At 46.4% G+C, this 25,244-nt stretch overlaps 1 long non-coding RNA gene across 1 annotated transcript in view; it reads left to right on the top strand.

The window, feature by feature from the left end:
- Window positions 1–20,955, top strand: part of LOC138580283 (uncharacterized) — a 166,528-nt gene extending 145,573 nt beyond the window's left edge. Inside the window, exons 2-3 of the long non-coding RNA XR_011304224.1 lie at window positions 11,332–11,488; window positions 17,911–20,955. This is a non-coding gene — a long non-coding RNA (uncharacterized lncRNA). The remainder of the gene's footprint in view (window positions 1–11,331; window positions 11,489–17,910) is intronic.
- Window positions 20,956–25,244: the final 4,289 nt, after the last annotated feature.

Below are 25,244 nucleotides of genomic sequence, written 5' to 3'. Positions count from 1 at the left end.
TGGCAGGAGCTTTTTGGAGTAGAGTAATTGCTCTACTCCCCACCTATGCCAGTATTTACAGTTTTGTTGGAGTCTGGTGGCTTCATTGGCTTCCCCTGCTGACACCTGCAGACACTCTCTGGAGCCGCCATCGTGGGAGCCGCCCTTGGCCTTGGGGCCCTTAGCCGCAGGGGCTGCCGGGCAGAGGGCTGCCCTGGGAGGGTTCAGGATATAGGCCCTTTGACCAATCAGGGGGCGATGGGAGGGTTGGGAGCGTAGGATTCCGGCACACCAGGCACCAGGAAGAGGGGGCAGCCAATCAGGGAGGGTGTGGGCGTCAAGACAACGAGGGGAGGCGGGCGGGAGAAAACAAAAGGGAAAAGTTACCGGCGAGCAGCGAGCCGGGCCCGGGGGCCACCGGAGGCACGCTGCGGGTCAGGATGGGGACCCAGGAGGGTCTCAGCCTTGTTGGAGACGCTGCAGCACCCGCTCACTCCAGGATGGAAATGGAGAGCGCGGTGCGCAGGATTCCGGCACACCAGGCACCAGGAAGAGGGGGCAGCCAATCAGGGAGGGTGTGGGCGTCAAGACAACGAGGGGAGGCGGGCGGGAGAAAACAAAAGGGAAAAGTTACCGGCGAGCAGCGAGCCGGGCCCAGGGGGCCACCGGAGGCACGCTGCGGGTCAGGATGGGGACCCAGGAGGGTCTCAGCCGTGTTGGAGACGCTGCAGCACCCGCTCACTCCAGGATGGAAATGGAGAGCGCGGTGCGCAGGATTCCGGCACACCAGGCACCAGGAAGGGGGGGCAGCCAATCAGGGAGGGTGTGGGCGTCAAGACAACGAGGGGAGGCGGGCGGGAGAAAACAAAAGGGAAAAGTTACCGGCGAGCAGCGAGCTGGGCCCAGGGGGCCACCGGAGGCACGCTGCGGGTCAGGATGGGGACCCAGGAGGGTCTCAGCCGTGTTGGAGATGCTGCAGCACCCGCTCACTCCAGGATGGAAAATGAAAGTCAACGTTTCCCAGATGCCCAAGGCTAAGGATAAAGACACCCCAGTCCATTCTAAATCTCAACATCCCACCTCTGAGGGTCATATTGAATGATGTTGGAAGCAGAAGACCCTGGTGAACGTGAGTGCACACGTGGAACACAGACGGGCAGAAGACGGCCCAGATTTACAAGAGGCTCAAATGGCACTCAGAAAAGAGGATCTTGTTCAATGTCTCCAGGGCGTACAGGACAAAATAACTGTTACATTTCAAGATCAAGTCACCTTACTAAAAGATGAACTGAAACATTCATTGAAGTAATGAATTTAGGTGCATGTGTTGACATGAACGAGTACGCCCTCTCTGAAATGGCTGAAGATATGAAGCAGAACAGTGAACTTCTAGAACATGCCACTAGAATGGTCCAGAACCTAGAGTTTCAGGTCGAAGACTTGGAAAACAGATCTAGAAAATCTAACATTCGCATCAAAGGTCTATAGGAAAGCGTGCCAGATCACGATTTAAAAGACACAGTGTAGCTCTGCTTTGGCGATTTACTAGATACATCACCCAAAGATATCGGCATAGACAGAATTCATCGGGTGGGTCCCAAGAGGTTGCAGCCAGGGGCACGGCCTCAGGATGTTTTAGTGGCTCTGTCTTCGTATGCCCAGAAAGAAAACATATGGAGAGCAGCTAGATCACAAAGGGAACATTGCCATTAATGGAACTGAAGTTCAGTTCTTTCAGGATCTGGCTATGGCAACTCTGCAGTAGCGAATAGCAATGGGGCCAGTGGCTTGAGTACTCAATCAAAGGCAGATAATGTATAAATGGACTTTTCCATTTGGTATGCTTTTCCCAAAAATGGTAGACAGCACCGAATAATCACTTGTGAAGATGGACAAGCACTATTGCAGCTTAATGAAGAAGGTGGAGAGGACTCTGGACCGCGCCCCCCCCCCTCCTTCCCGCTCCAAAAGGCAGGCATATTTGAATGGTCGAGAGTATCCAAGAAAGCTCGAGGTGAAGGGGTTTGTCAAGGGAGCCTGTGAGGATTGTGCTATGAAAGTGGTAGATGAACAATGGGTATGGCCTTGTAGATAATGGCAGAGCACCTGTGGACTGTCAACATGTGGATAGGATTATTTTAACATTGCGATAAGAGGAATTCCCCTAAACCAAGTGAGGATAGCCCACAGTTAAATACTCAGGTTAGTTTTTCAGACCACTGCCGTTGGAGTAGTCCCATGGTTATCATAGGATCTTTGGTACGAGCCTAGGAGCGGTGTTATTATTTGGGCTAGGGAGAGGAGGGATGTTGTGGCTATGGGTTGGGGGTTTAGGGGAAGTTGGATGGGTTTGGGGGGTAAGGGAAGAAGGGGTGATGACAGCAAAAGTGGCAAAGAGGAGTGACTGTATTGGAACAAAGGTGTTATACGAGTTTATAACTATCATCAGCTCCAATCAAGTGTATAACCTATAATGTTAGGGGGATGAATACCCCCATTAAAAGAAGAACACTTGAAGCATATATAAAAAAGGGAAAGGGCGGATATCCTACTTTCTCAAGAAACACGCATAAAGAAAAAAAGAGAAATCCATAGTACGGCTTAAACAATATTTGCAAATATACCAGAACCATGCCAGACAGCCAGGGTACTTATTGATTAAAACAATTATATGAACGTACAGGTAACCCTTTCCCAGGCTAATCCGGCAGGCCATTATCTATTTGTTCGAGTAACAATTGAGAGACAACAATTTACATTAGCCACACTATATGCACCCAATGTTGGCTAGGATAGATTTCTCTGGGTTGTGGCCGTAATGACCACAAGTTGATAGGAGCTCAGGGCTACAGAGAGGACTGCCAGTTCCGTCCAAATGGATGCACACTAGGTTTGAGTCATTGGGCCTCATTACAAGTTTTCCGGTACAGTAACAACGGTACCGGTAAGCTTTGCCGTACCGTTGTTACCGTACCGCAAACTACGAGTTCTGCTCACGGGTGCCTTCTCGCTTGCCAGGTCTGACCAGCACCCACGCGCAGACCATGCCGGATGCACCAGCACCATTCTGGATGGTGCAGGTGCATCCGGTCTCCCCATTCCCATTGAGCTCTATGGGACTCGAATGGGAATGGGGAGCATGTTTTACCCGTGCCCAGGCATGGGCAATTACAGGGTCCGGTGGGGCCGTAATGACCTGGTAATTGCCCATTCCAGGGCGCTGGTAAAAAAATGGCTACCGCCGAAGTCGTAATGAGGCCCATTATCCCTTTAGGACTTGTGGCGAACTAAAAAGGGTGAGGAATACTGATAGACTTATTTCTCTCACGTACATCGCTCAATGCCAATAATTGATTATATTTGGGTCTCAGCCAGATTGATTGGGGAAGTCTAGAGTTTATTTTAGGCTCCCTCGCTTTCTCGGATCATGCCCCTTTATTGGCTGAGGTGGGCGTCCTGGGGCGCCACAATGGCTATGGCATTGGCAGCTCGTGGATGAGCTATTGAAAGATACACTGCTAGCTGAGACAATTGGAGACAAAATAAATCAATATCTTGATGAAAATGGTAACTCAGAGGTTAGCCAAGAAACAGTTTGGGACGCATTCACATAGCTCTCAACTCACCCGCTTTTGGCGGGTGTCACCCGCCTTGCAAAGGGCTGACTCACCCGCCAAGCCTCCTGCACGCCCATTCATTCCAATGGGTGTCTCACCCGCCAAAAACAAAATCGGGTGATTTCACCCGCCTTTGTGAGACAAATGGTTGAGAGGTATGCATTCAAAGTGTTTTTTATGAGGTAAATGATAGCACTGAAAGCCCAGCGGGAAAAGTAGTCAGAAGGTCATGTTAGCTGCTGCAGGGGGTACAGTGAGAAGGAGCAAGGAAAAGGAGCAAAGAAGGAGGAGTCCCATTGCCCCCCGTGAAGTTATCCTACCAAACAGGGCAGGAAAAGTGAAATAGAAGTGTGCCCTACTGCACCCAGGGCAGGAAAGTGAAGAGGAAGGAGAGAGCCTGGTTGCTTCTGGGTCAAAGGAGAAGGAGCAGTGAGCCCTATTGCGCCTAGGGCCAGGAAGCTGTGAAGGGGTAAGTCTGAGATTGCCCAGTGCATGCAGAGAGCAATAGAAGTAACCCTTGGTGCCGGTCCAGAGCATTTATAGCATCTGCCATGCCCAGGAGTGCGCAGCGCGTTTGGAGATGGCCAAGCTGTGGAAAGGACAGAGGCTGAGAATGAGGAGAGTTGAGCTTAGTCTCCCAGCAACCCCAAGCATCCGCGCATAACACAGAAGTGTGCACTGTGCGTCGGCAGGTGTGCAGTTGCAGCCGTTGGGATCTGGGCGCGCCTTCGCTTTTGTCAAGCCTGATGATTATGGTGATGTCATCCATGGTGTGGAGGGGTATGGCGATGCATGGAACGGCCTTCATTTGGGTTCCGCCGTTACTGTTTTTCGAATGTCACCATTTTCAGAGAAAGGTTGAATAGGTTTTCAGAAGGTCCTCAGAAGTGTGGAAAAGAGGACTTAATGACTTGTCAACATTGTGATGACATCATCACAGGATTACTGAGCTCTGAGGTCAGGGGGCCTGGAATTCTGGTCCATATTTGGATGAGAATGCATACACAGGATAGTGGCTACTGGCACATGGTAAATGTGGACTTTGGCGTTACCGGCCTTCTACGGCCCATATGTTCTTTATTTATTTAATTTATTTATTTGTATATTGCGCCGAAAGACCACAGGCATCAGGTTGCAACAATTACACGTCGGGTACAAACGAAGAAAGACGGGGCAGTCAGATCTGGTGGAGGAAGTTCAGGACAGGTTTTACCTCATTACTTGAAGGGGTGTGTTTTGAGACTTTTGCGAAAAGACATCAAGCTTGCCTCGAATCTTAGAGCAGAAGGTAATGAGTTCCACAGTTTGCCGCTTTCACTGGAAGGATCTTCCTCGGCCATTAGCTCATTTGAAAGCCGGGCAGGACACCTGCATCTGATTGGAAGAGCGCAATGTTGTGACGGGGCTGTAGCCAGAAGTCCATGCTTTAAGGTACGATGGAGTTGCTCCAAAGATGCATCAGTCAATCAGAGTGCATACTTTGAAATGTATGTGTTCCTTTACCGGAAGCCAGTGAAGATCCCTCTTTTGTTCTGAGATATTAAACCTTCTTGGAATTTTGGGTTTCGGAGGCTCCGACCAGTAATGAGTTACAATAGTCGAGCCTCGATAATACAGTTGCTCGGGCAATGATGGGTGAATTATTTTCTGTGATACATGGACAAATGTTTTTAAGCAGGCGAAGATTATATTTGCAGTTTAAGGTTATCTGACTGAATTATGCATCTGCATTAAGTGATGCCTCAAACGGAACACCTAGGGTTTTCACTTTATTTTGTACTTGGATGTTGCTATTTCCAACGTTGACACTGTTATACTTCGTGTTCAGTTTGGCCAGGGCCTGCCGGGATCCTCATCAGAGGTGTAATTGCCACTAATTACCAGAATCAGCTGGGTGTCATCAGCGTAGTTTGTGAATAACAAGCCTAGGCTCTCCAGAAGTGAGCACAGTGACCTTATGTACGGATTAAACATAACAGGCGACAGACACGCTCCCTGTGGGATCCCACATGTAATTAGAGACGATTGTGAAGAGGTAGAGCCCCACTGAATTCTCAACTCACGATTGGAAAGAAAGGAATGGAACCAATCTACAGCCTCTTTCGAACCGTGTCCAAGATGGAATAAAGAGTGTAATAGGCGTTTGTGATCCACCAAATCAAAGGCTGCTCATCGATCTAACAAGACCAGGAACCCAACCTTCCCCTCATCCGTGATTTTCAACACGTGAGACTGTAAGTCGGCGAGAGCTGTCTCTGTAGGATAAGTTGGTCGAAATCCTGATTGTCTATTATGAAGGATACCATTTAATTCAACATAATTTTCGAACTGAGAGGAAGTTAGTTTGTCTAAGATTTTGAGGAGGAAGTTACAGTTGGTAATCGGTCTAAAATTGCTTGGTCTTTTAGATCAAGGTTTGACTTCTTGAGGAGAGGGGTGACGGTGACTGCTTTGATGGAGTCTGGCACCGAACTGTCTCTAAAAGAGGCGTTCACAAATCTGGTCAGAAATGCGGCGGATAAATCGCCATATTCAAGTATTAGCTTTGTTTGATGAATGTTTTCTGGGCATGAGGTGGGGCCCATGAATGATAGCATTTTTTGCATATCAGATATAGTAATGGGAGTAAGGGAAAAGTTGCGATGTTTATGAGACATAACCTCCAGAGCCTGAGAGTCCCTGCTCAACATATTGGAGCTTGATGAATTTTAAATGTTGTCCCTTGCATTATTGATTTTTGCCTCAAAGGCTATCTGGACTTTCGTACAGTCTTGGTGAGTGAGCTGAAAAATGATATGGAGCGCCTTTGGTTATTCTAGTGATTTTACAATCTCAAAAAGCTTACCCGTGGAATTCGAAGATTTATCAATCACTGTATTAATGTTACGCTCACCTGGTCTTTGCGGGGACGTTGGGGCATGGTTGCAGCCCTCCGTGGTAGTGGATCACCCTTGTCAGGATTCTTCCCCTGCATGTATGCTGTGGGCTGCGACAATTGGTGACACTGCTCCTGCGTGGATATGAGAGATCATGAGAATGTTGCTATGCGACTGTTGTCTCTCTCGAACCCTTCTTCCCAAAGTGTGGTGAGCATGCGCCGACCCATATAGGCTCACCTGTTGATTAAGATGACAAGCTCTCCGTCCTGCTTCTCACTGCAGGGGCACTTCTTGATGGACCGAGTTCCTTCACTGGCCTATTGTATGTGGCAGCCCAGACGAGCTGTGGCTAGCCACTCCTGATAGTAAGCGCTTATGCCTTTAAAATATTGTGATGTTAGTTCCTGATTATTGTCCGTGTCTTTTAATGATGTCTCTCTTCTGCTTTCTCCCAACAGGTGAAATTGCAGCCCTGCGGTAGTTGTGGTGCATGAAGCAAGGCCGAAATGGAAGAGAACAGAGCCCACGATGCTCCGAAAGCAGGTGAGTGTTGGTTTAACGTTGAGCGCAAAGATTTGTCAAAAGCGCAACCTTAAACGTAATGTCTTTGTAATTTCTAACCTTGTCTTTATCTTTGTCTCTTGCAGGTGCTGTCTTCGGATGAACTGCTCGCTGTGCTGCGATGTCAGAGTTGAAGTGCTGCTTTCCGGAGGTCTGGCGATGGATGATGTATGCCAGAGTCAGCGGTGATTCGTGCCGACGAGAACAGGTCCCAAGGTAAGTGCTGAGGCTGGTAGCTGGAATCAAAGGTAAAATGCGCTCAGGCGGCGGTGAGCATTACGCTGCCATCATTGCGGAATAACGCGAAGAGTTTGCATGAAGGCTGGGAGGACTTATATAGTCTAGCTCTGGCCAGGCCCATTACCCTTGGCTTACCGGCCCCACCCTGCCACTCCTAATGGATGCCGCATGTGCAATCCAGCTTTCCCCAGCAGCCACGCCTGAATAAATGCACATGGAAGTTCCTGCAGGTGAAATAAAGTACTTTTGCACCAAATAAAGTGTGTCAGATTACATTTGTTCATGTTGGCGCCAGGACTGAGTCCAGCTGGCCCTCTATGCTTTATTGTCCCAAAGGGACAATTAAAAGTTGTGTTACCCCTTGCCTGCGTACCCTGATGGTACGGGGTCTGGGTTTTCGGGCCAGTGGCCATGACAGTTAAATAATTTCTTTTTGGTGTGCACAATTTTTAGTTTATATGATTTATCAACTTTTTTCCAAGCAGTTTTGGTTTCCTCTTTTTGTTGTTTCAGCCATTTAGATCAGAGTTTACGCTTCTGTCTTTTTAAGTCCCCCAGTTCTGGAGTAAACCGTTTTTGGTGTCTGATATTGTCTCTTACAAGTTTGGGTCTGAGAGGGGCAAGCTTATCCAGCATCTTTATAAGATTGCTGGAGAAAAAAGAAAAAGACACCAGATGATCGGCAGAGTCAGAACTTTGTGTGCCTGCCATGATTGACATCAGACAATCTTGGAGATCTTGGGGGCGCACCTTTTTAAAGTTACAACTGATGACAGTCGTTGGACGATTAGGTTGTTTAAGAGGTGGGTCTGCAAAAAGGACCTGAAACTAAATAAGATGATGGTCTGACCATATTATTGGTTTGGTATGATCCATGATAGTATTGAGGTTGTTAGTAACCACCCAGCGCAGAATGTTGATTTCCCTGTAGTATGTTCGTTGTTTTGAACCTGGAAGTGGATGTTGGACAGCGCGTATTCAGACTCAATTGCTTCTTCGTCTAGCTTGTTTGCACGCCAGCGATTCAGATCACCCAAAAACAGTGTCGCCCGATTTGGGCCAACAAGGTTGTTGAGAATGTGAATGATTTCTTCATTAAAGTCAGGCAAGGATGATGGTGGCCGGTAGATTAAAACAAAGCTGATACAGCAAGGGTGTGTTGGATTCATTTTAACTAAGAGAATCTCACAACCTTGACAGGAGCAGGATGAGGAGAAGAGGCCCAATTCAGTTTTGGCAATAAAGGCCACTCCTCCTCTGTGGCCTTGGTCGCGATTTTTACAGAAGATTGTGAACCCCACATGGACTGCAATATCAATGATTGGGCCACTGGCATCCGAGATCCAGGTCTCAGTGAGCCATAGTAGATCTGGGTCATTGTCAATGATCAGATCATGAATATCTCGGGCATGATTACTAAGGGATCTGGTGTTGAAGGGAGCCATTTTCAAGCTTGTCTTATTTCCGATAGGAAGGGGTCTAGTATTTCCACTGGTTATCTTAGACTTGGGGCATGCAAGTAGTTGTGGTTCTCCTTTTTGTGAGTCGGCGGCAGTAAATCCCCGTTTGACCTGGGGGAGAAGCAGCGTGTCAGGGACCGTTGTTCTAAATGATGACTCAGTAAGTAGTAAAACATCAGTGGGGGTAATGGATGTAGGGGTTATTGATTGTACTACTGCAACCTTGGCAGGGTTTAGCTGAGGGTGAGTGGCACGGTTCGAAGAGCGCCCTTTAAGATTGCATGTCAATGAGAAAGGGGAATTCGGGGCATCAAGTTTGATCGTTTTAAGATTGTTGATGTGGGAAAGGTGGTTGTCACTTAAAAACGCCAGTAACACTGATTCTTTTGGAGGGAAACCTATTTTTGAGCAAGAAGCAGGATATAGTGAATGTGATCTAAGATATGAAAGCGCAGTGACAAGGCACTGAGCCGTTACCTGTACGAGGTTACTTTACGGCGCTTTGGTGTGCACAGAGTTTGTGGGGGTCTAATTACGTTTTGAAGATTCCTTTCTGTGGTCCATTATTTCCCAGATAGGTGGCAGGCTGGGCGCTGTCTCCTCAGCGAAAGCAAAGAATTTAGTCATGTTGTTTTTTACAGTTTATTTTATGTTGGCTGAGGAATCACAATAAGTGTTCCACATGATATGATATGATATGATATGTATAGCATTTATAACGCGCCTATACACAAGCGTTTCAAGGCGTGACAAGGCAAGGGGGGGAACAAAGGGAGGACAGACAACGATCCTACTAGGCCAAGTGTCATTCAGATCGCGCAAATGCATAGGAAGGGGGGAAAAGGAAAAGTGCGCGGGGAAGGGAGAGGGGAAAGTGCAGTAAATGGGAAAAAGTGGAATAAATAAGAAAATAAATAAACGGCCAGCTGGTGGCAAGTGCAAGGAAGTGCAGACAAAAGTGCTGGTAGGGGGACAGTAGGGATGCAGAACAATGGTCCCCAGGTGCAGTGGTTGCCAGGGAGGCAGCGCAAGTGGGCAATTGACGGGGCCTGGGCCAGAGATCATAAAGGGTGGCCAGGTAACCCGAGCAGGTGAAGTCAGGAAATCAGCAGGAAAGAGGGGGAGAGAAAGCAAAGGCAAAGAGGAAGGTTTTGAGGTACTTCCGGAACCGGAGATGGTTCTGCTCGAGTTTCAGGGAGACGGTGAGCTTCTGGGGGAAGGAGAGGAAGGGAAGAATACCTCTAAGGAGGTGCAGCTGGTAGTGTGACTTCTTAGAGAAGTCAGAGATGTGAGGGGAGAAGGAGAGAGCAGAGTCGAAGATGACCCCGAGGTTTTTAGACTTGCAGGTGGGAGTAGAAATAGGGCCAAGAGAGGCTGGCCAGAGAGCTGCAGGGAAGGAGGAGTGGGTGTGCCGATAAGTAGAATCTCAGTCTTACTGGCATTAAGGCAGAGGTCGTTGGTGGCACACCACTCCTGGATGGCAGACAGACAGTCAGAGATGAGGGAAGGAGAGGAGGAGGCCAAGGGTAGCCTGAAAATGAGCTGGGTATCGTCTGCATAGCACTGAAAGTTGGGACAGAGAGCGGCGATGCGGTGGGCAAGGAGTGCCAGGTATTGGTTGAACAGCCAGGGAGAGAGGTTAGATCCCTGGGGGACACCACAGGTAGAGAAAAAGATGTCGAGAGGAAAGACCTAGTTGGACCTGGGAGGGTCGATTGGAGAGGAAAGAAGTCAGCCATTTCAGAGCCTGACCAGTGATACCCAGGTCATACCCAGGTCATCAAGGAGACGGTTGAGCAGGATGGCATGGTTGACATGTTAGAACTGATATAATATTGTTCCCCCTTTATATTGTGTATGTTGGCCTATGCCCAGTTGCTTTACGAAGAAATCCGCATTGCAAGGTCTTGACCTTAGCTTAACTAAGCTGCCATCTTAGGTCAAACTGCCATTTTGTATCCATCCCCATGAAAGTCAGGTTCCCCAGGTTCCCCTGTTCCTCGACCTCTGTAGACAGGTTAATGTCTAACTTGCCTGCAGGCAACATGCCCGGGTCATGTAGACCTTGTCCTTCGTTGACCTAGGATCAGAGGATTATGCCTACCCGCAATGTCAAACCATCAATGCATATGAATAACGATGTTGACCGAACGGTATAATAAGAAATGTGTTGTCATGTGTTCTTGTGGATAAACATAATATATTAAGGTTAACTATGAGAAACAAGTATTGAGATGTACGTCTTGTATTGTGAAAAGTATCTCGAGCAAGTTACACATATTGTATGCAAATTAAGAGAAAACCCAGGCGCGGACCCTAGCCCTGGTGAATCATTAACGTACAGGAGGCTGGACGTTGCTCTTAAATTTTGTATAAATACGGCAGTGTCCAGCTAGTAAATCCTGCTCACTGCTCATACTGAACTCACCCGTGTTCTTTGTGATGTACTGGCAGCCAAATAGCTGCTTGTATACTTTGCTTTGTAACTGTTCAGTTTTGCAATAAAGATTCTGGGAAATCTTTACAAGCCCGTTTTGGTATATTTCTCTTTGTCTGGTGTAAAAGCCTCACTATTTTATTTCTGGTCTCGAATAGGGATCCTCAAGATTGACTTTGTCTCGTCGAGAACTGCTGCGGCTATCGGACTGGGATCGGACGGTGACAAAACGGGCCCGACTGAAAGAGACGCAAATTTCTCAAGTAGGTGAGCTGGAGTACGAGGCGTCGTCTTGACGAGGGTCCATATATCGAGGTGGGTAAATTTACCGAAATCACCAAACACGTGGGTCCTTAGTTTGTCCTTAGTAACCCGATCAGGCCTCCCAGTCCTTTGGTCAGGTGGGTCATGCCCTGACTCCTAATTTAACCCTGACAATTTGAATTTGGAGCATTGTACTCGCGAGCACAATTATTGACCAGGTAACATCAGTATTCTGACATGCCTGAGAAATTGTCTGTCCGCTTCAGGGTTTTATTCTGTGGAAACAGGCAATATTTGGAATTTAGCCGTCCGGCACCACAGGAGGGGTCCCCGGCATGTACTATGTACTGTAAGAAAGGTTTTGGTAGTATAGCGTTTAATGAGATTTGGCACAGACAAACCAGACATAATTCTAAACTCCGGTGGCCGATCAATGGTAGTTTCGAAGTCCCTCGCTTAGAGTATTTAGAATCGATATTGATTAGGAAAAAGGCTAGGCCTGCAGCATTTGATGCATTACAAAGTTGGAAAGTTGAAGCTTTATAGCAACTAAAGAGTAGGGAAAAGCATGTACGCAGACATATGACGAATGCTGAAAAGGCGCTGTCGTATGACAAAAACAAACAATTGGATTCAGCTAGAAATGCGGACAGAGCGTTCCAATTAGAAACCCAGAAGATCTATCCATCAAAAGACTTTCATGCATCTGATGAGTTGATCGATAAACTTTTGCGTAGGCCTGGTGCTTCTGCGCCACCTCTGTATATTCCTCCTCTAGGTGCTTTGCCTTTCCCTGCTGCTGTTCCTCCTCCTATGCTTCCTCCGGTTCTTCCTACTGTTCTGCCTGTTATTACTCCAGTTGTTACTCCTTTGCCTGCACCTTTGCCTTCGCTTGTTGATGACCAGGATGTTCCAAGTGGTTCTATGCCGCTTGTAGTAGATCAGGGAGCGGGATCGAGGGTTGTAATACTGTTCCCTTGGAGAAAAAGAATGAGTTGATTGCATGGGCTAAACACTGTATGGAGAAGGGTGAACAAAATGATATTTTTTCTGCACTTCAAAACCTGAAAAGTATTCCTGAGACAAACGTTTTTATTGAGGGTTTGGGGAATCATTTGATTATAATGTGGGATAGATTAGGTGATGTGTACCTTCCACAAGGGTTACGGGAACTGAATACCTTAGCATTGACTAGGGATACTGCCGAGAAAGTTCATAAGCATGTTGAGGGGATTTTTTAATATAGGAAGGAGTTGGAGAGGTTAAGAAATGAGGAAATAGATAGAGATAATTTGGACGCTGTGTTTGTACAGAAACGATTTTCTCCTCGACGAGAGTCGATGAATGAGGAAATGCGGATCTGTACAAAAGATGCGATCAGGTGGATTTCAGATATGTCAATAACTCCTGATGTAGTATATGATACTTATAGTCAGTATACACCAGATATGCAAAAGAAAATAATACAGGTCATGGTAGAATACCTATAGGAAGAATGTGTGAAAAATAAGATTTGTTGTCCCGCAGAATTATTGGGTATTTATAAAAGAGCCTTTTCGCCTAGCACTTCTTCGACTGCCTTAGCGCTCGATTTAGCCTTGTTAATCAGCAAGCGTTCGGAGTTGCCAACGTCTCAGTTGCCTATGAGAGAGGTTCCGCCGACGTTTTTCCCAAAGGTCGAAGTTCCAGCTAATGCCCAAGCAGGTATAGTTGCCCACGACATTCCCGCACATTATGTGTCACAGTTTGTTCACATCTCTTTCTCGAGACAGGAGGTGAACACCATAAAACAATCCATTCCCGACATTAGAAAGAATCCGAGAGGGTTCTATAAAGAAATAGAGTCGGTCCTACGGTCGTCAGCATTCACCTTGAGTCATATCGATCTATTATTCCCCGTACTCCTGCCCGTTGATCTATGGAGACAGATTAGAAATATTGATGATGTACCGGGGTTAGGAGACACATGGGGTAATATAGTTGGATTCGATAGAGACAGACCAGCGGGAGAACGACCGGCACAGGTGATACTGACCTTACCCGATAGGATAGTTGCAAAGTTGAAAACCATAGTCCCCGAGAAGAGAATCATCTGGGATAGGCTCACTGCCTGTGTCCAAAATAAATCAGAGGATGCTACCGAATTTTTTAAACGATTCGAACAAGTATTCTCGGATTTTAGTGGACAGGATTTGAGCACGGAGTCAGGGAAAAGATTATTTGTCGATAAATTTGTGCGCGGATTATTGCCTGACATTCAGGCACAAATTATGTCTTCTGAGAGCGCTTGGCAGGCGAAGTCTCAATCACAAGTACTGCATATGGCTCAGTACTATGAGAATCGTGTTAATACCGAGAAGGAAAGAGTTGAAAGAAAGAAAGGGGACTTGAAGACGAAAGTGTTATTACAACAAATCGTTAGAAGTCCTAGATGGGGTGGTACGCAGTTTAGGGGTCAGTATGCCCCTCAAGGAAGCATGCCCTTGGGTCCTGTAACCATTAACCAGTGTGCCTATTGCCGACAGGAAGGACATTGGCGTGCACAATGTCCGGCCCTGCAACAGAGGTCATTTGGAAACATGGGTAGACGACCCAGAGGTCGCCCAGGACCGGGAGGCTTCGTTAGAGGTCAGTTCGCACCAGAATCACAGCAACCTTTCTCTCAGGACAAACAGGTATCGAGTGCGGATAGTAGAAATATTTTTGATCATCCTTCTGCTGCTTATCTCTCTGAAGAGATTCCCTTTGACGACGTTTTGTTTCGTTAGGACTGCCCGGAGCAGGGTTTGGAACCAACGCCTATTCCCGTTCATCAGAAAGGTCCCTACGTTGAGATGGTAGTGGGAAATAGGAAGCATCTATTTTTGGTAGATACAGGAGCACAGAAGTGTTCCATTGACCATTCACGGGTTCCAAACATTCCACTGTCAGGGCAATCCAACGTCTCCGTAGGGTTTTCTGGCACACCTGTAGTTTGTCCGGTCTCTTTGCCGGTACCGATTACAGTGGGTCCCTTCACGGACCAGTGTCCATTCCTTCTTACTTCAAACTGTGAAGAGAATTTGCTGGGGTTGAATTTGTTGAAAGAATTGAATGCAGTGATACATTGTTCTCCGGATGGAGTTCGTTTAACGATTTCACCACAGCAAGCGTCTGTTTCATAAGTTCTTGACCCGACATTTGCCGCCAGAGTTTGGTAATATTCCGGAATGCTTGTGGGCGATCGATGATAATGATGTTGGTTTTTTGCAAATTGAACCCGTTAAAATTGTTTTGAAGCATGGTGTGTCTTTGCCCCGCATTCCCCAGTATAACATTTCGGCTGATGGCGAGCAAGCGCTTAAATGTATTGTTTCTGATTTTGTTCGTCGTGGTTCCTTCTTACTTCAAACTGTGGAGAGAATTTGCTGGGGTTGAATTTGTTGAAAGAATTGAATGCAGTGATACATTGTTCTCCGGATGGAGTTCGTTTAACGATTTCACCACAGCAAGCGTCTGTTTCATAAGTTCTTGACCCGACCTTTGCCGCCAGAGTTTGGTAATATTCCGGAATGCTTGTGGGCGATCGATGATAATGATGTTGGTTTTTTGCAAATTGAACCCGTTAAAATTGTTTTGAAGCATGGTGTGTCTTTGCCCCGCATTCCCCAGTATAAAATTTCAGCTGAAGGCGAGCAAGCGCTTAAATGTATTGTTTCTGATTTTGTTCGTAGTGGTGTAATTGAGGAAATTACTGGTAGCCTCTGTAATAGCCCAATTTTGCCCGTCTATAAGAAAGGTGATAATGTAATTCCTTTTTGGTTTATTATCGATTTAAGTGCTATTAACAAGATTGTGGCTCCTCAATTTCCCATTGTACCTGATGTAATGACAATTCTTACTATGATTCCGGCTTCTGCCACTCACTTCAGTGTGATCGTTCTCAAGAATGCATTTTTCAGCATTCCTATACATAAGGATAGCAGGTACTTGTTTGCATTTACCCTGGGTGGGCGCTCGTTCACATTTACTCGTGCACCGCAGGGGTACACTGAGAGTCCTAGTATCTATAGTAGAGCATTGAAGGAACAGCTTGATACTCTCGAGCTGCCTCCTACGTGCGCTCTGCTTCAATATGTCGATGATCTTCTTTTGGCTGCGGATTCTGAGAGCGCCTGCAAGGAGGGCACTGTATTGTTGCTTGGTCATTTAGTGGAACATGGTCATAAAGCTTCACTTAAGAAATTCCAATATTGTTGTGAGGAGGTCGCCTATTTAGGCTATCTCCTGTCAAAGGAGGGAAGAAGGTTGACACCGGAACGGATAAAGACTATTTCTGGTATGTCTGTCCCAAAAACACAGAAAGAATTTAGAGCCTTCATAGGTATGGCTTCTTACTGTAGATTGTGGATCCCTAATTTTTCGTTAACGATTAAACCATTGCTGGCTTTGACAAGAGAGGGCATTTCTTTGCCACTGCCATGGACTTTGGATCATCAAACGGCATTTGAATTACTCAAGACTGCGCTATGTTCAACTCCGGTTTTGGGAACTCCAAATTATAACAAGGCCTGTGTGCTGTATGTGCATGAATGTGATGATGTGCTTTGGCTGTGTTAACACAGGAACATGGAGGGAAGAGTAGGCCGTGCCGTTACTACTCGTCCGCCCTTCATCCTGTTGCATGCGCTTTGCCGAAATGTCTGCGCGCTGTTGCTGCTGCGTCTGTGAAGCAGAGTGAGGGGATGGTCATGGGCCATGCGCTAACCCTAATGGTACCTCACTCTGTGGATATTTTATTGAACAGAACTCAAACGCAACACCTCACCTCCGCACGATTAACTAGATATGAGTTAATCCTGTTTGCACCCCACATCCAAATTCAGAGGTGTTGTGTATTAAATCCAGCTGAACTTTTACCCGTCCCACAAAATACTATTGTTGATGATGACGAAATGTCACATGATTGCCTTTACGCTACAGAACAGGAAACTAAGGGGAGAATCGATTTGTCAGATACACCTCTGAATAATCCTCAAGGAGAGCTGTTTTGCGATGGCTCTTGTTTCAAACTCCCAAATGGAACATCCACAGCTGCTTATTCCGTCACTACCTTAAGCACGATTGTGGAGTCCAAAAGAATCCCGCATAATTCTGCGTAGGCCGCAGAACCTATAGCTTTGGCTCGAGCTTGTGAACTATCCGAAGGGCTTACAGTGAACATATACACGGATAGCCAGTATGCCTTCGGGGTGGTTCACCACTTCGGTAGACTTTGGAAGGAACAAGGTTTCTTGACCTTGCACGGAACTAAGATACAACATGGCACTTTAATTGTGCGACTACTCTCAGCACTTGCACTCCCTGTCCAGTTAGCTGTTGTGAAATGCACGGCACATCAGAAGGTTACAGACGATATAGGGAAAGGAAATGCTTTCGCCGACCATATAGCTAAACAAACTGCCACAGACTCCAATTCTGAAATGTGTATCGTAAGAAATAGTGAAAATCTTCATACTATTAGCGAAAGCATTGATTCTGTAAAAGACATTCAAGCAGATGCCACTGCCGAGGAAACTAAGAGATGGGTTGAAGGTGCAGGGGAATTGGATGGCGATGGGTGTTGGGTAGACACTGTTGATGGAAAGTGGTTGCTCCCCAATGCATACATTCTTATGATGGTTGCTATGGCCCATGGTCCAACTCATGTCTGTGCGCGGAAGCTAACTAAAATGTTACATACTGTATGGGCCAATGATAAGATCCTTAAAATTGCAGACCGTTGTGTCCAAAATTGTATGGTTTGCCTTCAGCACAATGTGGGGAAAGGTACCTCGACTCCTAGGGGAAGTTTTGCCCCACCCTCTGTTCCCTTCGAGGTCATCCATTTTGATTTTATTGAAATGGAACGCTGTATAATGGTTTTAAATATGTATTAGTTATTATCTGTGCGTTTAGCAAGTGGGTTGAGGCCTTTCCTGTAAGGGACGCGACCGCCATAACAATGGCCAAGACAATGCTGAAGGAATATTTTCCTCGCTTTGGATTGCCGAGAGTTCTCTGGTCGGATAATGGGCCACATTTTATCGCTGCAGTAATCCTGCAAATTTGCGCAGGACTGCAGATCGATAAATGGTTCCATTCCGCCAGGCATGCTCAAAGTGCTGGATTAGTGGAGAGACATAACGGCATAATCAAGAACAAGCTCGCTAAGACGTGTGCTGGCCCCAGACTGAAATGGCCAGACGCCTTACCGATCGTGTTATTATCAATGAGAACGACACTTGAAACTAAGACTGGGCTCTCTCCCTTTGAGGTGGTAATGGGGAGGCCTGCTAATATTTGGGGATTGCCTAAAAATCGTGCATTGCGAGATGTAGAAAATGTACTTCTCTCCCACTACCATTACCAAAACCATTATATTAAAAAAAGACAGTCACAAGGGGGCACTAAAAACCAGTTGACTAAAAACCTTTTTTTCAATTTATCACCAGGTGCGAGAGGCATTGCCAGTAAGGTTTGAGGGCCCTGGTCATAGTCTACAGCCAGGGGACTGGGTCCTCATCAAGTCATTTGAGAGGTCGTCTTGCCTTGCACCTCGTTGGAGGGGCCCCTTCCAGGTGCTCCTGGCCACTCAAACTGCGGTGCGGGTAGGAGGACGCCGCCATTGGATTCACGGCAGCCACACCAAGCGGATCCCACAACCTGTGCCATACGATACAGAAGACGCAGAACCCTTTTCCGACACTGAAATTAACATACCTGAAACAGCAAGCAGGGGAAAGAGAGTATCAGAGACCGTTCCAGAAATTGTAAGGCCCGACAACACGGCCATCTTGTCTCCCTGCTCGCCAATCGCATCGTTTGAGGATCACTTGTTTACTGATCCAACTTCCGCTCACTCACCACCTCCTGTGGGAAGTGATGACGCTTCATTCACTAATTCTTTGGCACCGGAAACCGTGAAATATAACCTCCGCTCGAGGAGATAGGTTTGAGACACGGTCCTTGCTGTGTAACTGACGGAATTGAGGGCTTGCCTTTTTGGCCCGATTGTATAAAGGGTTCTGCTGGCTAAGGGTTGTGGGAAAGACATTAAGAAGACACGCGACTGGTCGCCAGCAAACAAACAATTGGTGTTTTTCGATTGAAGATGACAATGCCCGCACCCGCTCATATTGGACTTTTGGATAAACATGTGGCTAGGAGAGACAATGACCAAATGTATATGGGGGCCCCAAAATCGTTTTGTTGCTCACTGGTGATAATAGGATTTTTAATGATTGTTGGCTGTGGGTTTTGGTACCTGGAGAGAATGTACCCTTTAAATGATTTCTTACCTGTTGAAAATATATCTGTTGTTCCCACTCCCTCTGTGCAACTACATACCTTGCCACCTAGAGATCTTTTGCATAGACGGAATTACCAGAATAACACCCTCCTTCTCATTATGAATTCCACTCACGCGATCCTTAACATAACCAACTGTTGGATCTGTTCACGTCTACCGCAACACAGGGATAAAGGGCTTGGTTGGTATATCCATCCTTTACCTTTGACAACTGCTTGCTACGCTTCCCTTAGGGCACTCTTCTTTGGCTGTGGAATGACAGCATCTCAGGGAACTCTGACGGTACCAATTTGAATAGCTTTGAAAAACGTGTATTGATGCCCTTGGGATGCTCGCTCTTTTCAAATTGAAGTAAGCCAAATATAGCTTCTATTAGGCCCTCTGATAAGCTTTCTCGCCCTTTCCAATCTTTGATTTCTTTTAAAATGGCTCCGATAGGCAATAAGGATGCCACTCCTCCGTCTTATTCTGTCAACCACAGCCCCGAGTCAGTCTCGTTCTGCATACAGAGGAATGGTACTCGGTCAATGGGTGATTTTAGGAATTGTGCCAACGTTGCGAACTTAACCAGTGAGAACAGACCTCTGTATGTAGGTGAGCCTGTTTATTTTGTTTGCGGTGATGTAGAATTTCCATGGTTGCCTAGGGATTGGCAGAGAACATGTTATTTGGGAATCCTTTTACCGGGGGTGTTTATTGCCAGTACTGAAGAAATAGTGAAAGCTCGTCCACGACGAGATCTAAAAGGGGACACTCCAGCACAAACGCTGGGGGATATAATGAAGTCTTTTTTCCCTTTCTTTGGGCAAATTGTAAATTCGGTAAATATCAGGGGATTAGCACGAGTAATGGAGAGAACCATCAACCGGACCACTGACATACTCTACAACATGACTCTAGAGCAAAAGACGATAAGGTTAGTGGCACTCCAGAACCGGATGGCATTAGACGTCATCCTGGCTGAGCGTGGAAGAGTATGCAAATTAGTGGGGTCCGCTTGCTGCGTTTACGTACCAGACTCTTCTCCTACGATCTTTAGGGCGATCCAAAACCTGCATGTTTTAAGTTCAGAGGTACATGTTCCCGAGGGTAGCTGGGAACTTAGTGCATGGTTTTGGGACCTCCTACGGTCATGGGGATGGAAGTTGCTTTCGATCCTATTGGTTGTTGCAGGAATCTTGTTTCTCTGTTGCTGCATACAGTGTCTTCCTGGTATTTGTTCGGCGTTAGGGAGATGTTGCACACAAGCAACGAGTGCATTAGGACACAAAATATATGCCCCTGATAAGGTATCCAAAGAGTACGTGCTGAAGGAGATTCTGGTACCCGACTTAATGGCAATCGATATTTCAGATAATGATTCAGGATGCATAGATGTTGAAATGTGGAATTACTCGTAAAGCGATTAGAAGTAATGTAGCACTTGGCATAGGCCAAAAGGAGGGTTTGTTAGAACTGATATAATATTGTTCCCCCTTTATATTATGTATGTTGGCCTATGCCCAGTTGCTTTACGAAGAAATCCGCATTGCTAGGTCTTGACCTTAGTTAACTATGCTGCCATCTTAGGTCACACCGCCATTTTGGGTCCGTCGCCATGAAAGTCACCCTGTAACCCAAAATGGCCGGCCTGTGTTCGCCTATTCCTTGTGTTAACCTCCTCGACCTCTGTAGACAGGTTAATGTCTAAATTGCCTGCAGGCAAAATGCTCGGGTCGTGTAGACCTTGTCCTTCGTTGACCTAGGATCAGAGGATTATGTGTACCCGCAATGTCAAACCATTAATGCATATGAATAACGATGTTGACCGAACGGTATAATAAGAAATGTGTTGTCAAGTGTTCTTGTGGATAAACATAATATATTAAGGTTAACTATGAGAAACAAGTATTGAGATGTACGTCTTGTATTGTGAAAAGTATCTCGAGCAAGTTACACATATTGTATGCAAATTAAGAGAAAACCCAGGCGCGGACCCTAGCCCTGGTGAATCATTAACGTACAGGAGGCTGGACATTGCTCTTAGATTTTGTATAAATACGGCAGTGTCCAGCTAGTAAATCCTGCTCACTGCTCATACTGAACTCACCCATGTTCTTTGTGATGTACTGGCAGCCAAATAGCTATTTGTATACTTTGCTTTGTAACTGTTCAGTTTTGCAATAAAGATTCTGGGAAATCTTTACAAGCCTGTGTTGGTATATTTCTCTTTGTCTGGTGTAAAAGCCTCACTATTTTATTTCTGGTCTCACAGACAGTGTCAAAGGCAGAAGAGAGGTCAAGCAGGATGAGAACGCATGGGGTATTAGAGTCAAGGTTGGTGAGCAGGTCTTCACGGATGTTCAGGAGAGCAACATGGATTTTGTGGGACAGCTACATATGTCTTGCCATTTGATATGGTGTGTGGATGGCCGCGGGTTTCGGTGGTGTTAACTTAATTTAACGAATGCGATCATTTAACCCATTTTGAGGACTTCTTGGTTGATGTATTTGTAGCAAGTTACCATGTTGCATTAGAAAGGAATCTGCGATGTGTGTTTGCTTGTGGATGGTTGCTAAACGAATGTTAGTTTTAACCATTTGAGCATTTGCAGGAATAAGCTGCCTTTAAGCTGCATGAACATTCAACATGTTGCTCCTTTGCAATATTTTATGAAATTTAATATGTGTTTGTTTGGTTACGGTATAGGACTGTAGAATTGTATATGTAACCCCTGGGTGGGGAGATTGAAGAAGGATATCCGGCGCGTGAAGCTGTGCCGGGGATCCCAAAATAAAAAAAAGAACATCGTATCCCCGGCATGAGAGCTGCGCCGGGGACCTGTGAATAGAAAAGAAGTTAGAGTAAGGGATCCCCGCACATGCGCACGCGAGAGTCCCATTGCTCTAAAAGAAAAAAGTCCTGTCACTGGCACGAGCAGAGCACCAGTTGACAGTTTGTGAGGGTTACAGATGCTCTGCTCTGTGCCCGAACATCGTCGCGGCCCTGGCCTTTATGCTGGCACTCCCCAGATTAGCTGTGGAGCGTCTGTAAGCATCGCCACCTCTCAGGTGGTTTTCCAATCACTGCTGGGCCCCTCTAATTACTGGCGCTCCCCATAGTTGGGGGGGCGCAATGTGTTTTGAGCCCTCCTGGGGCTGATAGTAAATCAAGGGGCCAGCCCCTGTCAGGTGGCTCACCAGAACTCTGTGGAACACACCTGGCAGACGTGGCCCTGGTGGAGTGAGTTGTGTGGGGGCTCCCCACGCTGCCTCTGCATGCTGGGCTGCATCTGACATATGCAGCCCAGCCCATGTAAAGACATTTGGGGGCCCCATGCACTGTTGCCGCTGCTGCCTGCCACCGGCTACTGCCAGCCCTTTAAAGACGTTAGAGATCCCCACACACCCCTTACTGCTGCTGCAACAAAACAAAAAAAGAGAGCAGCAGTCAAAGACCTTGTGACAGCCCTGGCCAGGTTGTCTTCCAAGTAAGGTCTTTTATAAATTCGTTTTAATACAGTGCGCTGCATAGACTTGTATATATTTTTTAAGGAATCTGTTATATTTTTAATATTTGAAGGTCTCTTTTATATTTTTGTGTTTTACATTTTAGTAATGCAGCTGCTTAGGAGTACCTTTAGGTGTATATAGTGTCTTGTGTTTGCCTCTTTATAAAAAAAAACCTCACAAAACCCTGTTGGTGTACTGGAATGGGAAAAGTAAGTTTACAACAACTTAAGAACTGTGCACCCACACACCTTTTGTCTGCCTTTCCTTTTGTGCTCCAGTTCCTCTAACCTTGTGTTTTCTCCTTAGGGGAATTTGGGGAACCTGTCTGCCCTAACCTCGTGATCTTCCCTTCCCTTACCACCTTCCTAGCGAGGTACACCAGGGTGATCCTGAACCCAGGAGAGCGGGGTTTGGAGACAGGAAAGAGGCAGGCTAAGTTACAAGTAAGGCTTAGGAGATCTATTGTGTGACCGCCTACTCCTAAGGTTTGATAGACGATCAGCCTGCTACATATAGTTTTGTATTAACCATTCAGGGCCCAGATTACAGAAACTTTTCACCGGTGCAAGTGCAAAGTGTGCACGGTATTAGCACTAGGGCAAACTTTGCCCTATTTTTTAAATCACTGGGAAACATTAAAAAACCATTACGCCTTGACAAGTGCAGTTTGGCATATTAAAAACACCAGGGCTAAAATTGGCCAAGTGCTAAAAATATGCATTTTCACTACATGTTTGCACCAGGGTAAAGTTTGCCCTAGTGCTAATACGGAATGGTATCAGCACTAGGGCAAACTTTGCCCTGATGCAAAAATGCATAGAAAATGTATCTTTTTAGCACTCGGGCAATTTTAGCCCTGGTGCTTTTAATATGCCAAACTGCACTTGTCAAGGTGCAATTTTTTTTAATGTGTCCCAGTGTTTTTAAAAATAGGGCAAACTTTGCCCAAGAGCTAATACCATGCACACTTTGCACTTGCACCGGTGCAAAGTGTCTGTAATCTGGCCACAGGAGGATTTAACATTCTTCCTTTTTGGCATGTTGTATTTGGAGTAATGCCTTTGAGTATATTCAGCTTTTGTTTGTGGTATATGACAGAGAAAAGGATATCGTTTCAAATGTCAAGGGAATTAAAATGTTGAGAGAGGAATGTGTAAGAATAGTGTTGTTTGTTCGATGTATGACTGAGCAGTGAGTTATAACATTCCAGGACTGTGTGAATGTTAGCATGAGTCTCGTTGTGTGTGCATGTGGTTTTCAGTAGTTGTATGTGGTTTTATTGGTTGGATCGCTGTTGTGACTGGTGTGGGTGGGACGCCTCCCACATCCTGTCTTATCGAGTTACTGGTGTGGTTAGGACGCCTGCCATACTGCAGTGTAGTTGTTTAGGTATGAGGAGTATTGATGACACATGCTTTCTGAATAAAGTATATCAGCGTTACGCGCAGGGGCGTTGCTAGGGGGGGGCTAAGGGGGCTATAGCCCCTGATCTTTTGGTTGTAGCCCCGGATAGAATCTCAGGAGCTACAGCCAAAAGACTAGCTAGCCCCTAGTCCCAACAGTTCCGACATCAGCTTAGCCCCGGGTCTTTTCCAGGCCTAGCAACTCCCCTGGTTACGCGTATTCAAGTTTCTACAACGGTGTGGTTGAGACTTATGGACAGTGTTTCAGGATGTCTGAGTGGGTAGTCCTGGTCGCATTACTGCTTTGTAAGTGCTGCCTTAGGCATGGTTCAGTGCTATGTGCTTTGGTGTTGATGGGGCTTAAGGGTGTTATCTCTTGTAGTTTCGAGCCCTATCTCTTATTTAAGTATGATGTTATTCTTTGACCAACTCCCAGCGGTCTTAGTGATGCTTTATTCATTTGGGATTGCTGGGGCTCCAATCTGTGTCTGGTCGTTTATGCAACATTCTTCCATCTTTGTTGGATTCAATTGATTGATTGGTTTGTGGAAACCTTTCTATGTTCCTAATTTGCCTGGCCAGCGTTTTGGGTTGGGTTGTAGGGTTTGTTTTCGGTGGAATCTTTTGGGGGGGGGGGGGTGTGTGTGTGTGTGTGTGTGTGTGTGTGTGTGTGTTTCAGTTTGAATGATGGCATGGTGTGTTGAATGGAGGCTTTGTGTTTGTTGTTTGGATTCCTGGGCGTGCACATGCTCAGTCTGGGATGGGTTTTCCTCGATGGCTAGTGAGTATTTTGCTTGGTCGCAGCAGGCCTGCGTGTCTGCCCTGGTCTCGCAGTGGCAGTGGTGGATGAAAGGTGATTAGTGTTTCTCTGGTGGGTTAATGTGGTAGGTTGTAGGTCTAGAAGAGGCATGTTTGTGCTCCAGTATGGCAGGCTTGAGACCCACTGGGGACCGTGGTGGCTATTTGGTGGAATGTGCAATTTCCGGTGGTTGTGAGTGTAGAGTTGTGGTGCAGCCTTCTGCTGAATGTTAGTTATGCATGGTTGGGACTACTGCATCTTCTGATCTCGCATGTGATTGTGCATGAAGTTGGCTGTGTGGTGAAGGGGGTTGTGCCGTGATTGTACTTCCAATGTGAATGTGTACTTTTTGGTTGTCTGCTGAAGGAAGGTAGGTGTGTTGTGTCTTGCTTCCTCCTGCGTGGTGGATGGGTGTTGAGTGCAAGCGTGTACACACATACCCATGGTAACCTGTGAATGAATGTTCTCCCCGAGGGGGAGCCTGCAAGCAGGGCTCTAAATAGCTGCAGCAGCCAATATTGTATTTCGGCGGTTACACAGGTGGATAAGGGATGGTGGCAAAATAAAGTGGCATGCTAGTATTAGTGTCCAAGTTAACAAAACATTATGTGTCCCTTGATGACTCTGTAAGGTAAAATAAGTACACGCAGGCACCAGGGGACACAGAGTCTGGCCCCAATGAGTGCTGGGTCGCAGACTGCTTGGAGAATGTGTAGCGTGTACTACAAATGTAACAGGGGGTTAGATTTTTATCCCTTTGGGTAGTGTTGGTGGCAAGAGGCA

This window comes from Ambystoma mexicanum, chromosome 3p (assembly GCF_040938575.1).
Source record: "Ambystoma mexicanum isolate Mex_15411 chromosome 3p, UKY_AmexF1_1, whole genome shotgun sequence".
NCBI lineage: Eukaryota > Metazoa > Chordata > Amphibia > Caudata > Ambystomatidae > Ambystoma > Ambystoma mexicanum.
This window is presented reverse-complemented; position numbering and strand designations above follow the sequence as displayed.